The sequence below is a fragment of the Sceloporus occidentalis genome, unplaced genomic scaffold (assembly GCF_023333645.1).
Source record: "Sceloporus occidentalis isolate IW3139 unplaced genomic scaffold, rSceOcc1.0.p SCAF_47, whole genome shotgun sequence".
Lineage (NCBI taxonomy): Eukaryota > Metazoa > Chordata > Lepidosauria > Squamata > Phrynosomatidae > Sceloporus > Sceloporus occidentalis.
The window spans coordinates 4,662,733-4,682,279 of NW_028317027.1; positions in this window are offsets into that span (position 1 = coordinate 4,662,733).

Consider the following 19,547-nt stretch of genomic DNA (forward strand, 5'->3'; position numbering starts at 1 on the left):
TTCGGTCTCCACATGAGTGTGGACACCAGCCCCAACCCTCCCCTGCTGCCTGATCGCTTCATGAGAGCGACAGTGCAGCGTTAACCCCTTCAATGCCACAATTGTGTATGACACATTCGTGGCATTGCAGGGGTTAACATTTGTCCCCACAAGCTTGTTGGGACTAAATATCAGTCAATGCTGTGCTCCAATGGAACATCAGCATTGAAAGAGTTTTAAAAAAAAAATTAAAAAACCCCAAAAAACCGCACTGACCTGAAAGTCCAGGGTGCTTCCAGGTCAAATGCTGTGAGTTTAGTAAGTGGGCTGATGATGATCAGATCACTCCTAACCAACTGTTGGTTTTAAAAAAATCCTGGCTCCTAACTTTTTTAGCTGGCGCCTAGATTAACAACAAATTTGTCAAGCCCTGGCCTATCATTATGGTGAACACATCCCAGAAGGGATCATACAGGGCCCCTGCATTTTTTTTTTGGAGTTGCTGGATGCCTCAATGTCGATTTGTTTGGGCTATTGGGAACCCAGCATTTGAGCATGTGTACTCATCTACTTAGTGTCTATATTTTGTATTGCATTGTGTGCCCTCTTTCTTATTCAGTTTCTTCAACAGCATTCACAACTAGATCTGTGGTTATATTCCATTAGAGGACTGTTTAACAAATGTAGAACAAAGGAAAAACAAACTTTCGCAAACATATTACACTTGTACATAGACACAAGCTACAATGTAAGATTAAAGTTCTAGTCTGCAAATCTTTCAAACAATGACATTTCGTTTTAAAGAGCATGCCAACATCATTATAACTCAAAGCTACCTTTTAGGGATGAGGAAACCAGTACAGAAAACATCTGTTGCAGGCATGGACTTGTTAAGTTAACAGCCTGGCAAACATAAGCTATACCTGACACACTGATCATGCTGTTTTTTTTTGGTCTTTTTTTTTTTTAGAAACCCTAGACAATTTACAACTAACATAAATGAGCAGCCCACAAAATAGAACCTTAAAAGAATGAGACAGGTACCCTGACAATTGGGGGACAGAATGTGAGAAATAAATATAGAACACATACTTAGTTTAGGCTAGAACTAGGACTTCTTAGCTAGTATGGGCTCCAGGTAGCTCTAGCCACCTCTGTGCTTGAAACTATGTGTCCTAAAAACTGTTTTTTTCATTTGTATAGTATATATGGATGAAATTTGATTTAGAAATCAAAGTTTGCAAAAACCAACGAGACAGAAAGTTTTATGCAATGATCAACTGTTAGAGCAGTCAAGAATTGATCGCTGAGGACAATTTAGCATTGAGGATTTAGAACACTCTCAACTGAAACTAAAACTGTGTGCAATAATCAACCTGCTTATCTTGGAATTGTACTTTTTAGTGTTAGGTTAGTAATTTGTACGCGTTCGAGGGAAAAGGCTTATATACAAAGCAAATAACAGAACCATTTTAATGTTGGCAACAGCTCTTACTGTGGGTGTGGACTTCAAACAAAATTACAACCTGTAAGACAATACCCATGGATAATATACTATATTTTTAAACACTTGTGTAACAATTCTTTCAGTATAAAATTATGTTAAACACTTTAATATATTTTCCTTGTCCAGTTTACGTGACCTTAACCAGTACAAACATTTGAGAGGCAAATGCTTTTATAAACCATGAGGAAACGAACCTGCAGCTCAAGATTAGTCAGATTTTTCCCTTGTGATAAATGAAGGACAGTATTTGGAACAAAGTACTAGCAATAAAATGTATAAAGACAGGGTCATTTCAAAACCATATTTCTTAATTTAAAGTGGTAGGTGTTTTATGACATTCCTTTAATCACTTGTTGGTAATCCTTATTGAGAATTTTCTATATCAATGTATATTCCATAATTGAAAACACAAATATAAACTATATATATTCACAAATTGAAAGTAGAAAAATAGTGAAAGAAATATAAAAAAAAATGTTTGTTCAATAATTTATTGCTTTGCACTGAGTTGTATTTAGGTGTAGAAACCAGTATCTATTGATCATAGCGATCATCTTTCCATTGTTTCCCATCTAATGTAAATACTTAACTATTTTAGAACTCACTACAAAAACATATAAATAGAAGCTTATTGATTAGAGAAGTCAGAATGTCTTAAGTCTAGTCCTGAAGATTAATTCTTATCTTTTTATGTATACCAGAGCTCATTTGCATGGACTCTAATGCATTTTACCATATGCAAATTGCACCATACAAGCAATTGGCTGCTACTATACACACTGATTTCACTATATGATGTACTAGACTCGGGCGCCGGCCAACTCTTCGCGTTAGTCTTCGTGGGGGGAAAATATATTATATAATGTGATGGGGTAAACTGAACTGACCGGCTTCAAAGATGTCCCAAATAGGACAGGGTGGCAGAAGGACCATATGTCAACATTCCAAGTTTTAAAAAATGCGCAATTCCTAAATGTGGCATTTAACTCCCAAACAACCCGGCAAACCAATGCATGGGGGGTATCACTGTACTCGGGAGATGTTGATAAACACATCTTGGGAATCCTATGGGATTCTACATACTGCTGTTCCTCCTCCCATTCCCCTGGCAACAGAGGATGCCAGGAAGTATAAGAACCCTCGGTGCCATGCCTTCAGTGCTAGGATATTGAGCCTTTGTGCAGAAGATACCCCAGCGTTATTACACCGGTTTAAGTTCTTGGTTCCTGCTCCGGTTACCAGTCCTCTCCTGATCCCTATTCCTCTATACGGCTTCCTCTGTACCTTGACTCGGCTATCCTTTTTGAGCTTGCTACCTGCCTCGACCTCGGTTTTGTCCTTGACTATGGCTTGTCTACTCCTCTTGTTGTGACGTTTCAGAATTACCTGAACCTCTACTAGGTCCTTGCTATTAGGTTCCATAACCAAACACCACAAGGTTATCCTTCAGGCGTGACACTAGTTTTCAAAAATATATGGTTTGATGGGGTACATTGCATTGGCCGGCTTCAAATATACCCGAAATAGAATATGGGGCAGAGTTACCAGATCTGGAAAAAAATGGTTTTGTAATAGCAAAATGCTACTTGTACTTATTGCCAAATAACTTGCAGAAAAAAGCCATAAAAACATAGAGTATTTCTAAACTCTACTTAGCAGGCTTTTTCATTAGTTTTTTTTTCAGATGAGTAAAATATTTTTCAAATAAAAGTGAGGAAGTGTTTTTTAAAAAAAAAACATTTTATCATATTTAGGGCTGAAAGAACGAATCGATAAAATCGATAATAATTGATAATGGAAATCTGTGTGATCGATTAATCGTTTCGTTGTTGGAGCACTCGGCTCCTTTTACTTACATCCGCGAGCGTTCCCCGCTTCTGCTACACGCTCTGCAGTCTCCGCCTTCTTTTAGCTACGTGACGGATGTGACGCGCTTCAATCAAGAGTTCAATAAAGTTTTAAACTTGAAGGTTGGAAGTGGAACGAGTCCGTAGCGGAGGTAAGTATTCTTTATGTCTATGTGCGAATGTCTATGTGCGAGTGGCTCTGTGCACGGCAGAGTGGAGGTGGGGGTGCACGGCAGAGTGGGGGTGGGGGTCCACGGCAGAGTAGGGGTCCACGGCGGGGTTTCAGGGGATGCAGGGCAGGGTGTGAGTGTGGGTGCAGGGCAGAGTGGGGGTGGGGGGGCAGGCCAGGCCAGGGTAGGAGACTGGGTGCAGGGCAGAGTGGGGGTGGGGATGCAGGGCAGGGTGTGAGTGTGGTTGCAGGGCTGGGTGGGGGTGCAGGGCAGAGTGGGGGTGGGGATGCAGGGTGTGAGTGTGGGTGCAGGGCAGAGTGGGGGTGGGGGGGATGCAGGGCAGGGTGTGAGTGTGGGTGCAGGGCTGGGTGCAGGGCAGAGTGTGGGGGCAGGGTGTGAGTGTGGGGGCAGGGCAGAATGTGGGGGCAGGGCTGGGTGCAGGGCAGAGTTGGAGACTGGGTGCAGGGGCACAGTGCAAAGTGCTGGGGCACAGTGCAAAGGGCTGGGTGCAAAGTGCAAAGTGCTAGGTGCAAAGTGCTGTGTGCAGGGTACAAAGTGTTGGATGCTGGGTGCAAAGTGCTGGGTGCACAGTGAGTGGCTTAGGTATTAAAACTAGTTTGATAAATATTGTGTTTGGGTTCTCGTAACAAAATAAGAATGTTAATGTAAATTTTAAGTTGTTTTTTTAACATCCAGTTCATTAAATTTTAAATAAACGAAAAGTTTGCATATTTTTTTTTTTATCCGATTAATCGAAAAAATAATCGGCCAACTAATTGATTATTAAAATAATCGTTAGTTGCAGCCCTAATCATATTTTATTTTTTTTATAGGAAATTGGATGGTATGATCAAGAAATAGTATCAGAAGAAAGCCCTTCTTGTCCTGAAAAAAATATATATAAATGGTGTGGGTTGACTAAATGGGAGAGGACAAAATTACAGCTAAACATGAGCACCGCAAAAGTGTTAAAAAAAATAAAAAACAGCCTGGGGTTAAACTTCTAAATCTGTCACCTTCAAACTATAATAAGAAACTCTCTCTTATGAGATTTATCTTTCAACAAAATGCTGCTGCTTCCAAATATTAGAAAATTCCTGTAAAAGCAAAATTGAGGAGTGCATGTTCTTGCACTCACTGGGCACCACTAGACGATGACAAATTTTGACTTCCTACCATCTCTTGTGATGTCACCGCAGGCAATGGCTATTTCTATATCGCTGACTGAGCTAATGAAGTGCTTCATTGTTGAAATACAAAGCATTGTATCTTTGAGGTGGAGGGTTACCAATGAGACCAGCATTACCAGTAACATTTTTTTAAGTTATATAAATGCGCAAGCACATAGCATCTATGTCATTTGTAACAAAACACAGCTTTTTTTTTGGCACAAGTGCCAATTTTAATTGGTTAAATAATAAAGCCAGCGGTACCGCACACAGGACAAAAATCTCTTTGTAAACAACATTTGGGGTACCAAGCAACCCTTGAGGGTATGAGGAATTTTAACCTTGACTGCCTTTTCTGCTGTAGCTCTAGAAAAACTGGCATACAATTGTCCCGGACTAAATACGAGTTCCAACCTTACTTAACATCTGACCTTGACTTTTGTTTATGCTCATTGCAAAACTTAAATGTGCTGGCATATAGGGAGGCATAAGGCATTTCTGGAGGCAGAGTGCTCTGTGAAATGCCTTTTAACACATTTATGCCACTCTGCCTCCTGAAATACCTTATACCTCCCTATATGCCGCTGCCCCATAATATGCCTTTTAACCCCCCTAAATGCCAGAGTGGCATATAGGGGTAAAAGGCAATTCTGGAGGCAGAGTGGCACATAGGGGGTCAAAAGGCATATCATGGGGCACAGTGGCATATAGAGGGTTAAAAGGTGTATCATGGGGCACAGTGGTATATAGGGGGTATAAGGCATTTCTGGGGAAGAGTGGCAAGCCTGAGGCAGATGTGCATAACTGGGGGGGGGGGGGCAGGTTGAAAAAAAGGAAATGAAAACAAATTTTTTTCTCAATCATAGCTTTTATTAACAATTGTTCACATTTACATGAATTAACATTTACTGGTAAAACTTTTTTCCTATAGGGTCGTCTTATATTCAGGCTTTTTCTTTTTTCCCATAAATTAATATTCAGATTTGGGGGGGGGGGGGGGTCGTCTTATAATCAGGGTTGTCTTATAATCGAGCAAATACGGTATACTCAAACACTGTATTTTACTTCAAAGGTAAGTTGCCGTAAATTTAGCTGTAAGCTATTACTGAGCTCTTCTGTTGGAAAACAATGCAATGACATACTGTCCCCACCCCCTCCTCTGCTCCGCCTCACATTACTTAGTTACCCAAGTCTGTTTTATTATAAAGATAAGACAAAAAAACCCTTTTCCCTCTCCATGTAAATATTTTTTTTTAGAGGCACATGAACTGGTGATCTACTGCTGGGAGCTATGCAACCTACACCTACGATTGTGCCAACATCAGCTCTCAAACATTGTGAGCGCACAGTATTTTCCTGTATATAGGAACACATAAATTCAGAAGTAGACTAGTCACCCTTTCCACTATTGTGTTCAACATTACATGTTTACCTCCGCAAATGAAAACATTAACGCAAGATGCATGGGCCTCATCCGGTTGCACATCTCACTAAAGCATTCCAACAAAACTTTGCAGGGTAGAAACTTTGGAGTTCCTACGGCAACGCATACCTCCACCTTCCAACCAGCACCTGCTATGTAACGGAAATAATGAACCTTTTCAGGACTAAAGCCGGTGCAACAACTGACCATTAGATGCTGTGCAAAATGTACCTTGAGCCTGCCACCCTGTTTGCATAAAACAATACACACAAGCACACCGTGATCCACTTTAGCACATATGATGACTGAGCGATACATTAAAAATGTTTTTCAATCCACTGCAAGGAGCTACCCCTTTCCAGCTCCTCTACCTTGCAGGACTGGCAGAAGCCCAAGCAGTCAGTTCCAGCTTATAAGGGGCGCCCATTCATTTCAGTAAGTGAAAATTCCAGCCAATGACAGCCAAACTGATGGCAAATATGGAGAGCAGAGGGGGCACTCCAGCAAATAAGTTGGTTTTTTTTTTTTAAATTAAAAACTACATGTTAAGGTAATTACGACGTACCTTAAATGCATGTTTGGTAATGCTGTATCTATAAAACTCCGCACGTATATATAGTGGCACAAACAAAATGCACATTATACATTTAATTGACAGCGGGATGCTTCGGCTTTGCCAATAAACACGTATAGCGGGTCACATCACCTCATACACCAGGAATTGCGACAAGGAGGCGTAAGGCGCACTCTCGGTGCTATGTGCAGTTGACATGTGACGAGAAAGTCCCAAGGGAGTTCCGCGATCGGCTAGGAACTCAGCGGTGATGCGCGCTCCCAACGAAGGAGCGAGCAGGCGCGCGCAGGCGGGAGGTGACGTTTGAGTCTCTTGCGCGCGCGCTGTGTCGGTCGGACCGAGCTCAGGGAAGGAGGAGAGAGAGAGAGAGAATGAGAAAGGGAAGAAGTGGGTAGGGAACAAGCGAGGAAGAGGAGGCATACCGGGAAAGGTGGAGGGGCAAAATCTCCAGGCCTGTGAGGGGAGAAAAAAAAGAAACAAAAGACGAGAAACCGGCAAGGTTAAGAAAAGCGCCAAGTGGTGAAGTATTGTGTGCGTGTGAACGGGCGGTGGAAGAAGGTGAGTCACGCTGTATGATGGAGGTGGTGGCTGAGAGTGCCCGGCTCGCCTTCCTTTGCCTCCTCCCGGTAGAATCTCGGTACCCGCTGTCGCAACCCTGTGTCCTTACCCCTGTGTTGCAGAGACACAGCATTCCCGAGCCGTGTATAAAGCGTGCCCTTTGTTTGTGTGTGTGTGGTTCCCCTTCCTCTGGTGCGGACCCCTTCCTCTCACATTCCCTCTTCTGTGGGCTATGTCTCGTCTTGTCAGGGTCTCGGGGGCAGCTGCTTCATACACCGCTCTCGTGTGTGACATGTCCGTAGCTCCCTCGGTGTGGATTGTTATATCGATGTTTTCTCCATATAAAGTTTTCGCCGGGGCCAGGTAAGTGGACGAGTTTTAATGACCCACAACGGGGTACATAGAGATTTAGCACATCCCTGTTAGCTGAACGTTACAAGTTAGCTGAAATATGTTTATATCGTTACTTCAAGCAACTCATGTTCGCTATTCGTTTTCTGTTGCTGAGTTCATTTTCGTTTCGAATTAATATATCTAAACTCTTGATTATTTATATGTGTGTGTATATATATATATATATATATATATATATATATATATGTGTGTGTGGGGGGGCTTAATTGGTTGCCCACTGGTGGCCAGCACATTCCTGGTTAATATAAAAAAGAAAAAAAAAAGAGCATCCCATCCCAGCGATGACCTTTGGGCTTGCTTTGCACTGGGGTGTGATCAGGCAGTAAAACAATAAAGCTTGGTATTGAAAAGGCCTGACTGTCCAGCAGCTCAATGAAATACCAGGCTCTTGGCAGAACTCCCCTCTGAACGTATAAAAAGCAGTGTTAATCGCCAGTGAGCATCGCAATTACGTAACTTCACTAACCTGCAGTATATTGATTTATTAGAGAGCAAATACAATTCGTGAAGAAGAAGAAGAAGAAGAAATGGTCTGATCTACAGCAGATGCTTTGCGCATCTGTAGTCTCTCCCCCCCCCCCCCCCCCCCGATCGCATATGTTTGTCTTCTGCACTTGCATTTGCTTTGTTCTTTACATCCTAATCTCTGGTGTTTCCTTGGGTCACATGAGGTCCATTGTTATGACTGCAAAAGGTTAGCGCTTTTCACAAGTGAGATTCTTTTTTTCCATGGGCATAGAGGTGCGTGCCAATAAGACATGTTGTATAGGCTGATGGGTATGGTACAGAAGCGGTTACAGCAATGGGGAAACTGTGTGAGGAGAGTTCATACTGCCTGTGGCTACACCCATGTGACACTTGACAGAAATCTACTGTCCGTTAATTCATAAACATTTTATTATTTGGATTTATTTGTCAAAAGTAGTGTTTTTTTGCTCATCACGTTGCATGCTTAACATGTATCTAAGTTTTAAGTAATTGTGCAATTAAAATGATGGAGTGATTGCAAATCCTCATGACATTTTTCACACAAGAAAAGTTGTGTTGTGGGAAGGCCAAGGCTACATCACTGATTTGCATGGTACCTGTAAGGGCCAAACTTATTAAGGTTGTTTTTTTTTTTTTATGATTAGAATCACAATATGCCTTTAGTGTGTCGGAAAATCTTGCAGCTCAAGAGCTCTTATCCTATCGTAACTGTTTGGAACTCTTGAGGAATGGTCTTTAGACTTTACTATCTCTTTAAACAGTCTTCTGTAAAGCCTACCTATCCACAAGCTACCTTTTATCTTTTTTTTTATTTTCCTTATTCAATAGGTCATTACTGTGGCTAAACAAAAAATGCATTCTGCTGTGTTGATATTTACTATAGTGGCTAAAATATATTTTTTGTATGCCATAATAAGAGTATGTTATTTAGGCTTAAGGATTTGGCACACATATTTTTATACAATAGCCTCCTTCGAATGTTTTCCTATGTTTTGTTGTATCATCGTACTTCTTGCAGCTTGGATGGGGCGGCAGTTCCTCTTGAAGTAATTGAGGTCTTTGCATGCCACATGAAGGAGGCTGTCAAATGTTCCTAATTCTGCTCTAACTCAGCTCCTCCCCACACGTTAAGCCAAGCCAGGCCCATGGTTTTTATTTATTTATTTTTTACACATAATTGCAGTTTTGCCCTAGAAATGTTTATGTAATGTAAATATAATATATGTTAATATGTATACACACACTGATCAGCCATAACATTACGGCCACTGACAGGTGAAGTGAAAAATACCGAAAATCTTGTTATTATGGCACCTGTCAGTGGGTGGGATATATTAGGCGGTGTGTTAGAAGCAGGAAAAATGGGCAAGCGTAAGGATCTGAGCGACTCTGACAAGGGTCGAATTGTGATGGCTAGACAACTGGGTCAGAGCATCTCCAACACTGCCGCTCTCGTGGGGTGTTCTCGGGGTACGGTGGTCAGCGTCTATCGAAAGTGGTCCAGTGAAGGAAAAGAGGTGAACCTGCGACAGGATCATGGGCAGCCAAGGCTCATTGATGCACGTGGGGAGTGAAGGCTGGCCCGTGTGGTCAAATCCAACAGAAGAGCTACTGTAGCTCAAATTGCTGAAAAGGTTAATGATGGTTCTGATAGAAAGGTGTCAGAACACACAGTGCATCGTAGTTTGTTGCATATGGGGCAGACCAGTCATGGTTCCCGTTCTGACCCCTGTCCACTGCCGAAAGAGCCTACAATGGGCACGTGAGCATAAGAACTGGATCACAGAGCAATTGAAGAAGGTGGCCTGATCTGATGAATCATGTGAATGGCTGGGTGCGTCGATTACCTGGAGAATACATGTCACCAGGATGCGTCCACGGAGGCCCCACCTCTCTTGGTGCCAGATACCACAGCACACCTTCAGAGGTCTAGTGGGGTCCATGCCTTGGCAGGTCAGGGTTATTTTTGTGGCAAAAGGGGGACCTACACAATATTAGGTGTGCTGCTATGTCTGTGTGATATATATATATATCACACAGACATAGCATATATATATGCTATGTCTGTAATACACCCTTTAAGCCTCTCTCTCTCTTTCTTTTGTTACTCCTTTGGGGAAAAAGGCCATGCTTTTTTTTAATCTATACTGAGGTATTACCCTTAAAAGAGAAAAAAATTTTGGGCCCTGGTGTTCAGAACATCAACCCATTCAGTACCAATGGAATGTAGTACCCTAAAGAACGTATTGTTCTGCCATTTTTACCATGTGTTGGCTTAATCAAGATGCCCCGTTTTTCAGGTAGGGCTTACTTTTGAAACCATAGAAACACATAAACCATAAATATTTAAAAACAAAAAACTACGCTAAGATAGAACACACAAAATATTTTTTTCTCATATCTGCTTAGGATTTCTTCTACACAATATGAACACTCACCAAATTTGCGTTCGGCAACATCAAATGATTACAGACCCCACATGCATATTGCTAATGTTCTAGAGGGCCATACCCATTCCTTACAAATTTTTAATACTACTGACTGAATATATAATTTAGGTTTTAGTGCAAGAATCTCTTTTCTCCACCAGTGACCTTCCGGCGGGTTTATCACCGGAAGGGAATGTCTGACCAGACACCTGATCTGGCTTCTGCTGACTAGGGAAGTTCAGGCTGTCAATAGAGAATGTGAAAACGGCATCTTCCTGTATCTTTTATGGATCTATCTGTGTGTCAATAGCGTAGCAAGCGGGTTAAACTTTAAAGACTAAGATGCATCTTGTCATTTTTGTAATCTGTTGTCATTTTTAAGTAACAGTTGAACATTAATATTAGTGGTGCCTTGCAGACTGTACGTCGGGCTCAGTCTGGGGATTTGGACCATATTAAACCCTAATGTTGTATATTATATTTTATTCATATAGTGCCAACAATTTACACAGCCCTTCTTACCCTTTGAATGTATGTATTGTATAACAAACCTATAATTGACAGACTAAGACAAACGGATGAGGTGTAGAAAACCATAAGGTATGGAGAAACGGCAAGATAGTGTGTACCATCGTAAAATGTCAGATAACATAGGTACGGAAGGACCTCTGGTATCAGTCAGACACAGAGATGTACAAAATAATTGTGGGATAACATGGATCCACTAAAAGACTTCACAAGAGATGGTGGTTGGGATGTTGCTTAGAGATTCTGGTGCCTTGCTGTTCCATAATCGTTCCTCCGCTTGCTTTGAGCAGGGTTTAACAGCAGCATTGAGCGAGTGGTATCATCTCTTTGAGTGTGATGGTTGTGTTTACAGCTTCCATACTTTGAATGTTTTAGTTTTATTAATGGCAGTACTGTTCCAGTTGTGTGTAGCATTGACACGCAGCTTAACTTGGTAAAGAATACGGTTATTGTGCTCTTTGACATACCTTGAATTCTTTTGGAATTGGTCACATACAGATTAATATTAATACATGTGACATCATCATAGTAATAAAATGAATAGCTTTTATGATCATGCTCTATACCCAACACAAAATTATATTATCTCAGAGACCATCACGGATACTGTCTTGTGCTAGTGAATCAAATAATCAAATACATATGTTTACGTAATTTGCAGAGACAAATCACAGCAGCAAGTTAAGACATGTCCTGTAAAATTACTGCTGATGCCAGGTCTTGGTGTGTACCTGGTTAACGTTTCAAAAAGATTCATCCTTCAAGATGGGTGTGAAGGGGTTAAAGGGAGATCTCATTTTCACACATTCATTGATTTATTCATTGGTAAAAACTAGCTATAGCTTGTGCTTGTTTTGGTTTTAATTGCCTGTAATTGTTTATAATTGGCTTATAGGTGCTGTTCCACATTCTCTGCTAAATTTAAGAGGACATATTAGCGATCGTCTGCACTTCAAGGTCTATATATTAACTGAGTGGCCCTTTTATGTTGAAACACTTCCAATTTTTCACGCAAATTGTTTGTGTGAATCACTATGATGAACAGATATAATAAAGAAAACACATGTAAGCTGTGCATCATTCTGACAACTTATAGAATCAATAAAGCATCTGGCAGCTATGGTTATCAGGAGTCTGTGACTAAGACAGAGTCCCTATTGATTTGCACTCCTTATTGCTGGATATTGCACTTTACAGATGTGTGAAAGTGGTCTGTGAGTAGGCACCCCCGTCATCATCCGCTACTCTGAACGGGAGATGACCCAAGAATCCTGATAAAGGATTCCCAATGCCTATACCTCCCACAACCTTATTGTGAAACATAACATAAAAAACATTAAAGTTACAGTACAGTCATCTTTAATGGATATAGTAGATGTGTGGTCCCTTCAAATATTGTGTGATGTCCAGACCGCTTCTCCTCTTTCCAGAAAGAGCCTTGAATCTGTCTTTAAAGTACATATCTTAAACACACAAGACTTCCACCAGGGGATGTAAGGGAAGGGAGCCTGTCTGCTTAGAAGTCCCGCTATATTATAGAAAAGTATTTGTATTAATTTTTATTTTATGTGATTTCTTAATTTGGGCCTGTAGGAGCTGTAAGTTAATTTTTTATTTTAGTGCAACTGATTATTTTATTTCTGACATAAATGACTTTAATCACAGTATTGATATCATGGACTCATTTTGCATCAGAAACAAATTGTAAATCCTTTCTATGGACATTGTAAGTTGTAGATCTCTGGCTACAAACGAGATATATATATATATAATATATAAATTTGTGCCTAAAAATTGAGTTGTTTTTATTATTAAGGGAAACTTAGGTAGAATGTTCCGCTATGTTTTCTATAGCATCGCCACATGCTTCATGGATGTAGTCTGTTTGAGGTTTAAGCTCAGCCATAGTCTGAGGATTTTGGGTGTGAACAGATCTCTTGAGGTAATTCCACAGCATCTCTAATGGTTTAACCCCTTAATGACAATTGCCGGTCCTGGCACGGCACGGAAAAGCATGTGCTTTACGACAATTGACGTGCCAGGACCGGCACGTCTTTAAACGGGTGCAGAAAGCGATCTACTATCGCTTTCTGCACCCAAAAAGCGTTGCTGAATGCCTCGACCTCGAGGCATTCAGCAACGCCGCGATCGGCACGAAGGGGCCGGACGCCCGTTTTAAAAGCGTTTAGGAGGCGATCGACGATCGCCTCCTAAACTTAAATGGTGTCGCTGGAATGCCTCGATCAGGAGGCATCCAGCGACACCAAACACTAACCTTTTGATGGGCTGTGACCGCTCCGGAGAGCGGTCACAACCGCAGCTGCCGGCAATCTTCGCCATCAAGGAAGATGGCCGCCGTCCTGTAACAGGAACCACAAATTTTAAAAGTTCGCTAGATAGTCCAGACCATCTAGAGAACTTTGGCTCCACTTGCAGGTTGAATACAGGTACTGCATTCACCATGCAAGTCAATGGAGCCCAGCTTTCTAATCACAGTGTGATTAGTAAAAATAAATTAAAAAATAAAATAAAATTAATAATAATTAGAAAAAAATAGTAAAAAAACAGTAAAATGTAAAAATCATTTCCCACTGATGTCACTATCAGGGGAACCTCCAAGTTGAAAAAAAATGTAAAATTTAAAAAAAAAAATAAATAAATATATATATATATATATATATATATATATATATAAAATATATTTTTGTGAGCAAGTCCTAAAATTAGCATATTAGCTTAAAACAATTCTCGCATGGAAAGAGTTAAAATACTGGCATATTAAATGCCCGTGGGGTGTCTACTTTTAAAAAATGTATGATTTGATGGGGTAAATTGAATGGGCCAGGTTCAACAACGTCCCAATTAACACGGGGGGAAGGATGGCCACACATCTAATTTCCAATTAGAAAAATGCACACGTACCAAATGTGGCCTTTTAGTTCCCCCAAAAAATGACACACCCATGCATGTGGGGTATCACTGCACTCAGGAGATGTTGCTGAACACATTATGGGGTGTCGTGTGACAGCGGCATATACCAGGAGCTGTAAATTCATACATAAAGTAGGTGTGTGTGGGAAAAATACACACACAAAAATATTACTGCAAACTTTGAAAAAATGCTGGTGGTAAAATATGTGCATGCAAAGAGTTAAAATACCAGCATTTAAAATACCCTGTGGTGTCTAGTTTTGAAAAATATATGGTTTTGTTGGGCACACTGAAATGGCCTGGCTCAAAGATGTACCAAATAGGGCATGGGCAGTGGATCCCAAATGCCAAAGTTCAACATTGAAAAAAGCGCATGCCCCAAATGTGGCCCTTTTGCCCCAAAACAGCCAGGCAAAATCATTCATGTGAGGTATCGCTGTACTCAGGAGATGTTGCTGAACACATATTGGGGTGTTTTGTGATAGTGACATATACGAGAACATTTTAATTCATACCTGAATTAAAATGTGTGTGGAAAACCAAATGCAAAAAAATGACTACCACAAAGTTTGACAAAGACTGGTGGTAGATATGGTGCATGGAAAGAGTTAAAATACTAGCATTTGAAATACCCTGGGGTGTCTAGTTTTCAAAAATATATGGGTTTATTGGGCACACTGAAATGGCCCGGCTCAAAGATGTACCAAATAGGGCATGGGCAGTGGATCCCCAAATGCCAAAGTTCAACATTGAAAAATGCGCATGCCCCAAATGTGGCCCTTTTGCCCCCAAACAGCCAGGCAAAATCATTCATGTGGGGTATCGCTGCGCTCAGGAGATGTTGCTGAACACATATTGGGGTGTTTTGTGATAGTGACATAAACTAGAACATTTTAATTCATACCTGAAGTAAAATGTGTATGACAAAACAAATGCAAAAAAATGACTACCATAAAGTTTGACAAAGACTGGTGGTAGATATGGTGCATGGAAAGAGTTAAAATACTAGCATTTGGAATACCCTGGGCTGTCTAGTTTTCAAAAATATATGACTTGATGGGGTAAATTGCATTGGCCGGGTTCAAAGATACCCGAAATGGCACATGGGTGGAAGAATTACCAGATTTGGAAAAAATGGCTTTGAAATAGCAAAACGCTACCTGTACTTATTGCCCCATAATGGGTAGAAAAAAGCAAAAAAACATAAAAACATTGGGTATTTCTAAACTCAGGACAAATAGTAGAATCTATTTAGCAGGTTTTTTCATTACCTTTTATAGATGAGTAAAAGATTTTTCAACTAAAAGTTAGAAACAGTCATTTTTTTCTAAATTTTTCACCATATTTTATAATTTTTTTAATAGTAAATAATATGATACAATCAAAACAATGTCATCTAAAGAAAGCCCTTCTTGTCCTGAAAAAAACAATATCTAATGTGTGTGGGTTCAGTAAACGGGAAAGAAGAAAATCACAGCTAAACACGAGCAGCGCAGAAATGTTAAAAAGGCCATTGTCACAAAGGGTACAAAAAGTAAAATCAGCCTTTGTCTCGAAGGGGTTAAGGCTCTGACTGGGTCACTCCAAAAGTCAGATTTTCTTTGTAGCCATTCTGTAGTAGATTTATTTTGATGTTTAGGGTCATTGTCCTACTGAGTATTGACTGGCAGACAGCCACCCTGGCATTAAACTTGCAAATTCATTGTCCTAATAATGGTAGGCTGTCCCGGCAACACCGACCACAAATCCACCATACTCCTGAAGTATTGAAATGGGTGAACTTTTGACATTAAAGATCCATTTCACACTTTCTATAAGCTCTTTATTAATCATGTTATCTAGTGAGCAGTGCTAGCTTTGTGCTGCTAGTAAACTGAAAAATCAATAGTGCTGTTAGTGTTGTATGCAATGGTTGTTATTTCCCTTTTTGGGTCTGTCACAATTGAGTACAAGCCAATCTTCAAGACAGAAATCCCTCAGCATGCTGCTGGTAATGTCTACTTCAAGCTGTTATATTGTGTACTGGGATACTGACATCAGAGATGTCAGGGACTATATAGTATTAACTCATATCCCACGTAGTGCTTTGGAAATCATAAAAAAAACCAAAATAGTAGAGGCCGTAATAGTATGTGCCATGTCATTAAGGGACATCTGTTGGAATGTACCTTTCTGTTCTGCTTTGTGAAGGGGTTTAAGTGATTCTGCCCTTTCCCCCAGATATTAGATGTTGCCTGTCAATGCAATAAACCTATATAATGGTTAAATAATACAAGTTAAAAAAGCCGTGTATGCCACTGAGAGCCTCCATCATACCCTTTTTTTTTTTTATTTATAGGGTTTGTGTTCTTTCTCCCTCTAAAATATTCTTCCTCCTTTTTTAAGGGAAGGAGGTGGAGAGATCATTGAGGACCAAGTACTTAATATACTTCCATGTTTGGCTTCAAATACCACCTTATTTAATGTAGAATAGTCCTTTTAACTGAATACCACACTAAAAGGAGTGATAGTTTAGCCTATGATAATGACAAATTGGAAGATTTCATATGCTGAAGTAATCTTTGGGATGCTTTATACAATTCACATTCATACTATACAGTATATGACTGAATACTTGTCATGTCAACGTGCAGGTGATAGTCACAAATAGTATACATGCCCTGCTTTCTTAAACAGCACACATTTAATTGAAAACTCGAATTTTAAAAATGCTGAGTGATTGTCTTTCACAGTCAGAAAACATTCAAAATGAATTGTTTAATGAGTTAAAATAGGCCGACACCACTATTTTTGGATATAATTGAAGCTTTTTGTTTTGTTTTTGGTTACAGCTTAATTCTACCTGGGTATGCATGGCTTCATAATACCGCTCAAGGCCATTATTAAAAAGAACATTCGTCTAGACCAGAGTAAATCATATGTTGATGACTCCATGACATTTCAGACAGTCCGTTGATGACTGTTTACTGTTCATTAGCAGAAACATTGTGGAAATATCGGCGTCTCTGTCCTTGCTCGCTTTTGTTTCTTTTACTTTTTATTTTGTGATTATTTTTATATATATATCGCCATTACCACAGTTGTAAGTTAATTTTTTTTGTATTTTTGTATTTTTATGCTATCTAGTAAAATATGCTCGTTTTTATTTACATTTTTATGATTATTTACACTAAGTAGTTTTCTGGTTCAGGTATTTGAATAGTTTTTATTATTCCTAACACATTTTCTCATTTAACTATGGCTGTGATAGGAATCCCGTTCACAGAATAAAGGTCTGGCTGTATTTCCAGGTGAAGTGAACTCTTGGCTCTCCTATCCATACCCAGACGGGTTAGCTGCTTTGCTGGGTCAAGTGACGCGATGGCACTGGACTCTACGCCATTAAATTGTCTTGGAATGCAGGAGCTTCTGTAGCAAAAATGTTCCATAATATCTCACTGCTTATGGGAAGTCATGAGAAAATCAGGCATTGTCTGTGAATCATCCGCATAGTTAAATAATTGAGTTCTCCTCCAATGTGACGGTTGATGCATTACGTGTTACGTAAAGCAATTTTGTAAATAGTTCTTGATACTTTATCATACACCAGTGACAATTGAGCTTCAAAGTTGTGGTTTTCCTTTTGGGCAACTCAAGTATCCTTTTTTTTTTTATTTATTTTTTTTGTCGGTTGCGTTGGAACACCTGCAGTCATTTGATGTCTGTTTACAATGATTTTAAATAACTCTGCGTGTCTAAACCCATAGCTGTCCTAATTTCAGGTTGGAATGAATTGCTCTTTTTATGAGCACCAGGACTGTTAATTATAGCAAAAAAAACATAGATTAAATGAGCTTGCTGAAATGGAAGACTTTTCTCAAAAAGGTATTGATTAAACCGATGTTAACTAATTTTATATTATCTTCTGTATTGAGGGTATATTTGCTAAAATAGCATTTTTTTTAATTTTTGTTTTTGTTTAGAAAAGCCAAACTTCTTGCATGCAGACCAATACGCCCGTCATGTATTTAATGAATGCACTTTATAGCTTTGGTAAAACATACTTTCTGTTTTTCTTATCACCATTTTATAAGAATGAAACTTGAAATGTTATTTAAATGCAATCATGTATTATTCCCGTCTTTGTTTAGAAGTTATGGAGTCGGTATTATATGGTAACCTGCGACCCTCCAGCTGCTGTAGCACTACATCCAGTGGCGGATCTACCGGGGTCGCAGGGGTCGCGACTGCGACCGGGCCCCGGCGGCAGGGGGGCCCAAGCCAAGGGGCCGCCCGAAATCTTTTTTACGTTTTTTTTTTTTTTTTTTTAAATAAGGCAGGGGCGTCCAACATGCGGCCCGTGGGCCAAATGCGGCCCGCGAGACCTCGAGGTGCGGCCCGCGTAAGATCGGCAGCCAGGGCAACCGATCTTACACGAGCCGCACCTCAAGCCCTGCTACTTACTTGTGGGAGGGTCTTCTGGACAGCACAGAGGAAGCGGAGTTCACGTGACTTCCTACTTCCTCTGTGCTTTAGCAGAGGGAGGCCGCGCCCCCTGCTGAAGTCTGTGAGCGGCATCGAGGGAGCTGCAGTACAGGTAAGGGGGTGGGGAGGGTGTTTGAATGAGTTTGTGTGATTGAGGGAATGAATCTGTGAATTAATGATTATATGAATAAATGTGTGTGTGTGTGTGTGTGTGTGATAGCATGGATGTGTAAGTGCTGGAACCTAGGCATGATGGGACTGTGATTGCTGTTAGCAATCACACTCCTATCATGCCAAGTCAGCCAGTACATGCTGAAACCTGGCCAGCTGCCCCCCTTGTGTAGTGATAATGCCAGCAGTATGGGGTCTGCACTTACAGCCACCCTGTACCAGCATGTACTGGCTGACTTGGCATGATAGGAGTGTGATTGCTAACAGCAATCACAGTCCCATAATGCCTAGGTTCCAGCATTTACTGGATGGATGTGTAAGTGCTGGAACCTAGGCATGATGGGACTGTGATTGCTGTTAGCAATCACACTCCTATCATGCCAAGTCAGCCAGTACATGCTGAAACCTGGCTAGCTGCCCCCCTTGTGTATTGATGCTGCCAGCAGTATGGGGTCTGCACATCACTTACAGCCATCCTGTACCAGCATGTACTGGCTGACTTGGCATGATAGGAGTGTGATTGCTAACAGCAATCACAGCGAGCACAGTCCCATCATGCCTAGGTACCAGCATTTACTGGTTGCCTAGGCTAACAGCAATCACACTCCTATCATGCCAAGTCATATTGCTAATTTTGTCCAATTGTGTGTTACCTACTTTTATTAAACATGTGAGTTTTTATTATTATTTTTAAAGGTGGGGGTCATTTTCGGTTTTGGCTAAGTGAACCCTGAATGTTTTGGTCCAGAATTTTCATTTTAGTTCATCCCTAGAATAAATCTAGGGAATCCTGAATTTGTAGTCGCAAAACTTTCAAGGCCCAGAAATCAGTGAGAGGAAGAGTAAAGGTTTTGTGTCATTTTACTTTATTTTAATCTGCATATTTTATTAAAG